This window comes from Adiantum capillus-veneris, chromosome 1, assembly GCF_014529385.1.
Source record: "Adiantum capillus-veneris isolate H3 chromosome 1, ASM1452938v2, whole genome shotgun sequence".
Lineage (NCBI taxonomy): Eukaryota > Viridiplantae > Streptophyta > Polypodiopsida > Polypodiales > Pteridaceae > Adiantum > Adiantum capillus-veneris.
In genome coordinates, this window is record NC_140931.1 from 123,752,272 (window position 1) to 123,758,575 (window position 6,304).

Sequence of the window (6,304 nt, forward strand, 5' to 3'; positions counted from 1 at the left end):
CAAATATGTCACCATTCAAGAAAGCAGTAACAATGTCTGATTGATGTACATCCCAACCAAAATGAGCTGCCAATGCACATAGAAAACGCACAGTAGTCATACGACAAGTGGGAGCAAAAGTCTCTTCATAATCTATGCCTTTTTGCTGTGCATAACCCTTTGCAACAAGTCGAGCCTTATGGCGATCGATCTCACCATCCGGCTTGCGTTTCAACTTGTAAACCCACTTCATACCAATGGCCTTTTTGCTAGGAGGCAAATCACATAAAGTCCATGTGTCATTCTCTATAAGTGCATCATATTCTGATTGCATGGCAGCCATCCAATTTTTTGAATTTTGTGCTTCATCAAAAGACAGAGGCTCCTCAACATCATGTAAACTAGACACAGCCAACGCATAACAATCTGATGCATAAGATGCATGGAGAGAGCCTGAACGAGTACGACTAGACAAAGGTGCATCCAATTTACTGTCACGCAAAGTGTGCACTAGCCATTTTGGCATACCTCTAGCCTGCTTATTTTCAGCCCTTTCCTCATCATGTATATCTGCATCAGTAATAGGCTGATCTAAAACATTTTCAGAAACCCCCATAGGTTGTACATTTGCCTCATTGGAACTTACATTCATATTTCCACCACTGAAAAGAGGCAACAAAGTGTCATAAATGTCCTGTGAGCTTACATTGCTGTCTCTAGTACATGACAGCAAGGGCTGAACAGAATCTAGTACATTACTGTCTCTAGTACATGACAGCAAGGGCTGAACAGAATCTTCCAAAAACACTACATCTCCTGAAACCAAGATACGTTTTGTTTGCGGATGATACAACCTGTAACCTTTGTTTTCAACACTATAACCAACAAAAATACATTTGACAGCCTTATCATCCAATTTTCTGCGCTGCACTTGTGGCACCAAAGCATATGCCAAAAACCCAAAAACACGCATGTGCTCAATAGAAGGCTTTCTATCATGCCATGCTTCATATGGAGTAATAGATAGCAAAGCTTTCGTAGGACACCTGTTAAGTACATAAGTGGCACACATAATGGCCTCAAGCTAAAAAGAATGCGGCAAAGCTTGACTTTTGACCATACTTCGTGCCATTTCCGTCAGTGACCTGTTTTTCCTCTCAGCAACACCATTTTGCTGCGGTGTATAAGGCACTGTACATTGGTGTTTTATCCCACAACTAGCTAGAAATGCATTAAATTCATGAGACATATACTCCCCCCCTCGATCGGAACGGAGGGTGCCCATAGTACATTTTGAGACATTTTCAGCCATAGCCAGAAATTGTTTGAAGCACATAAAAACTTCGGACTTCGCTTTAAGCGGAAATGCCCATGCATGCCTGGAGTAATCATCAATGAAAGTCACGAAGTACAGGTAATTGCCCAAGGACGGAGTTTGCACGGGCCCACAAACATCACTATGCACAAGCTGCAACCTGCATGTGGCCCGAACTGAACCATCCTTTGGAAATTTAGAACGCTGCATCTTATCCAAAATACAACCTTCACAAACATGTTTGACAGGTGCTTCAAGAGGCGGCAAAGAAGCAACCATATCAGATTTCTGCAAACGTAGCAAACTGGCAAAATTCAGATGACCAAAACGTGCATGCCAAAGTTTTGCATCTGAAATAGCCCTTGAATCTGCAACAACATTTGCAAAATTTTTTCCACACTTGTCATACAAAGTGAGCTTATACAGCCCACGACACAAAAGCCCAGATGCAACAATTTCATCACCGAAACTGAGATCATGAACTGTACATCTGTCATCCACAAATTTGACTACAAGTCCAAGTCTAGCAAGTGCGGATACAGACAAGAGATTTTTCTTGATCCCAGGTACATAAAGTGCATCAAAAAATGTGAAGGAATTGCCATTAGCAGCAGTGAGCACAATCTTTCCAACTCCTTGAACTGGATAAGAGGCGTTGTTGGCACAAGTGACTGAATTTCCCATGAGGGACAGACTCGAGAGAGGTAAACAATTCACGATGTGAGGTAATGTGCTTTGTAGCACCACTGTCGAAATACCACACATGTGAATCTGCAGCAAACAAGCATGCATCATGGAAAGCAGGATTGTAAGTGCACTCTGTGCTAAAAGCCCATTCGGCATCAACATCAGCATCACAGTCTCCTTTCACAGAAGACTCAACAATGGCTGCATTTGTAGTGGAACCAGCATTTGCAGTGGAACTGCCCTCTTTCTTCTTAGCCTCTTTGGCCTTCAACTTAGGACACGACTTGATCAAGTGATCATTGGCTTTACAATAATGGCAACGCATCTTCTTTTTGCCCTTATCACTAGAATTGCCAGACGAAGTACTGCCAGCAGAAGCATTAGGAACATAATTTTTGGCACTCGCAGCAGAACCATAAGAAGTGGCTGCATTACTGTTACCACCCTTTCTTTGAGAAGCAATAAGCCTGTTCAACTGCACGCTGCCTAGTCCTGTTTTTTCTAGAAAGTGACTCTTGCAACAGCAATGTGCATAATGCATCAAACTTGACAACTTCAGGATTTCGTTGGGTCATCAGTCTCCAAGTACTAGCAAAATTCTGGTAGGAATATGGTAAGGCATCAAGAACAGTCTGCACAAGGGAACTGTCTGAAATGACTTCACCTGCAGAAATAAGCTGCTCATTGATATCCTTGACACTAGCAAGGAAAGTTTCCATATCATCTTCCTCATGCATAATCTTCGACTCCAGCTCTTTACGCAGCAAAGCAATTTTAGCCTCATTGCGGCTTGCATAAAGACCTGCTAGAATATCCCAAGCCTGTTTTGCAGATTTTGCTGAACGGATGTGAGGAACAATGGTGTGCTTCACAGACAACGCAATCAGTGCATGAGCCTACGCATCCTTAACATCCCAACGAGCTTGTTCTGCCGTAGGCAAAACAACTCTAACAGCTGCAATCCTTGCAGCAAGACCTGCAATATCCTCAACCTCGCCTACATCCTCAGAACTAGGACGTACATCAATGCCCTGCACAATGTTCCAGACACCGTTTGACACAAGAACATGTTGCATCAGAAAGCCCACATAGGGTAGTTGTCCCCATCCAACCTGTCCTCAGCAACAAACATCTTGAACACATCTTTGTTGTTGTTGTCAGCCATGGTAAATGCTGCACCTGATGTGAAAACTGCCCGAAAATAGGAGAAACGGAGCGGGAACAACCTGTGCTATATAGCACAAACCGTAGAAGACTATAAGGCACATGTTATGCAAAAAACGGCACTGACAAAAATTCTGCACAAAATGACGAAATAGCCTGTGCAGTACTGCCTGTAGTGGAAACGGAGGCCGAAATGAGCCCAAAGTTTTGTCGACCTGCGAACGCTCGCCAAAGCTCACTGAAATCGGAGAAAGTGAGCAGGCGTGTGCTGGAGCAGCTGGCGACTAAGCCCGGGAGGACGTGACCTGCTCTGATACCAATTGTTGGAATTAGGGTTGCAGAGAAACACACACAGCTTGGAGAAGACGAAGGAAGCTCAAGGCACACGATAGATAGTGTGTTACTTAGTGTGCAATGGAAAGATAGATAGCCCTAGAGTGATGGGCGTATATACAATGCACGGGGGAAAAAACCTCCTAAAGAGGGAAAAAATGCCCCGGCGGTCCTAGTGTGTTCACACACATCACTACCACATGTATATGGTAACAGTATCGGCAAGTTCCTTGCATTGACATGTGCGACATACGCGCACATTTTTGGTGCCGTTGCCGGGGAATGCCATACACTAAGCTTAAATGGCACTCTGTGCTTCTTTTGTGGTGCAATTTCTATTGTAGGAAAGGTAAGGAAGGAGGGGGTGTGTGTTGAGAAGAAGGATTTTGTGTTATACTGTGTATTTTTTTTGTTAATGGAGTTTTCAAAGGTACTGTGTTTATTCTCTGTGTATTAAGGTTGTTAGTTTTCTTTGTTAATGGAGTTTTCAAAGGTACTGTGTTTATTCTTTGTGTATTAAAGTTGTTAGTTTTGTGTAATGTAATGTACAATAAGTAGGAAGTAGATCTGTGAGAGCTTATAGAGTGTGTTTGTGTGTAATAGTAGGTGTATTAGTTAGAAGTACGTAGATAGAGAGTGTGTGTGTGTGCTCTCGCGCAGGCCGCAGCGACCTTATCCTTTAAAAAAATAAAAATAAAAATAAAAAAATTAAAAAATAATAATTTAAAGGTAGGACCGGGATCGGGAATATCTCCCAGACCCAAGCCGAAGCTCACGCTCAGGCCTAGGCTTTAGTCGCCTTAAAAAAAAATGAATTTTAGCTTCACACGTAGCTAAAAATCGATTTTTTGAGGACCAACGGAACTTTAGATGCCCGAAAATTGTGTTGTAAAGCACACAGCGACCCTCTAAGTGATATGCTCGTTTCGAGCTATCACACACTTTAACCAAAAAAATCAAACATTAAAAACATTAAAAATCTAAAAAACACGAGTGAAAACGGACACTTAAAAAAGGTAAGCGGTTAACCTTCGAGGTTATTCGCTAACGCTTGTAGGGTGCCAAAGGCACATGCATCTGCGCTCTGGTCGTGTGCTAGAGACGGAGCAACTAGAGAGAATTTTGACTTACGCGAGTTCTCAATATCCACCTACTTTAGGTTTCGGGCCCTCGACAGGGACCCAAGGTAGTACAAACCAAGACCCGAACATAGCGGCTAGTGAGTCTTGCTCTAACCACGATGTCATGGAGGGTTTTCCAATGCCTAATCCCGATAGTTCAAGCCAAGACATGCATGCCATGGGTCCGGGGTCCGGGCCGAGCACGCTTAGCCGCCTGAAGGAAACCTTTAGTAGAGCCACTCGCTCCAAACATGGAGCTAATGATGTAAATGAGGGGGGTGGGGAAGTAAATTCTCCATTCGTGACCAACGTAGACCCTATACCGTTAGAGAATGTGCACGTGAATACTTCATTCACTGCACCTCCTGACTCTTCAGAGTTATTTCCTTCCGAGGTCATATTACCTGATGGTAGAAGCCTTGCCGAAGTGCAAGAGGTTGAGCGATATATCCTTGCAGCGAGGGAAAAGGAAGTTGAGAGTTTACGTAAGGCGGAGCAACGAAGAGAGTTAAAAGTGAAAGCCCCTATGTCAATATCCTTGCTAAGAGAGCAATCGAATGCTCTTGACTTAGCAACCGCTAAGGGCCAACCCCTAGAAAGCAACATTGCATCTAGCTCAAAGGACATCCCTAACACCTCAATCCTAGATGGAGTGTTCCTAAATGAGAACTGGGAGTACGAACTACAAACAGAAACTCTGACCGACCTATACACAGGTCACACCTATCACGTGGGTTGGTTAGATGTCCTACAATACACAATGGGTGCTACTAGTGTGGAGGATCAACAACAAAGAGTTTGTGAGGTCATCCATAGGTTCATTGAGTTAGAGGGACAGAACAAGGGGATCAACAGGCCTTCAACGGGTCTCATGAGATTCTTGGATACAGGAAAGGCCGATCTTATCGCAAATGGAGACTCCCTCGGTAAGTCCGATGGATCCCCCATATGTTGTTTCGCCAGGGGTCTCAGTGCAATCTGAGCCCACAAGTGATAGCTTCAACTTTCCAAGTCTAGCTCATCTTTCCCTTGATGACACCACGGCTACCATGCCTACCCCAATGATGGGCATGCCGAGAAACAATCCATGGACCTCATTTGTTAGTAAAGCACCGCTACATGGTAGCTCAATGCCTGCAATAGTACCTACAAGTGTGTACCAATCGTATACACCCATGGGTCCTCGTACTCATGTAGTCCCTACCCCTCCCATTGTTTCAACTTCCTATGCTCCACAACCACAACACCCAAGTTCTTATTTCCATGGGACTATACCGGCTAGCATTAGCATGTCACATCCGACGTCTGCTATGCCTAGGGCCACACATATGAACTTTGGACCACCACATGGCACAACATCGTACCCAACGTGGAACCCAAGGGCTTCCTATGCACCAAGCCCAATGCCAATACCTACTCCATATGTAGTCTCTGGAGCATCTCCACCCATGGTGCCTGCTCACTTAGGTGACTTGGCAACATTTGCTCAAGCTATCGGTCAATCTATCGCTGAGAATATGTGTATCACGCCTGATAGAGAACCTAGAAGTAAGGCAATACAAATAGCCAAGCTTACACAAAAATTTAGTGGAGACGGGGATGTGAGAAAGCATATCGAAGTGTTTGAACAAATATGCGCTTCTCTAGGAGAACACAATGACTTACATAAGAGCAATGCTTTAAGCCTAACCTTGAGTGGGAAGGC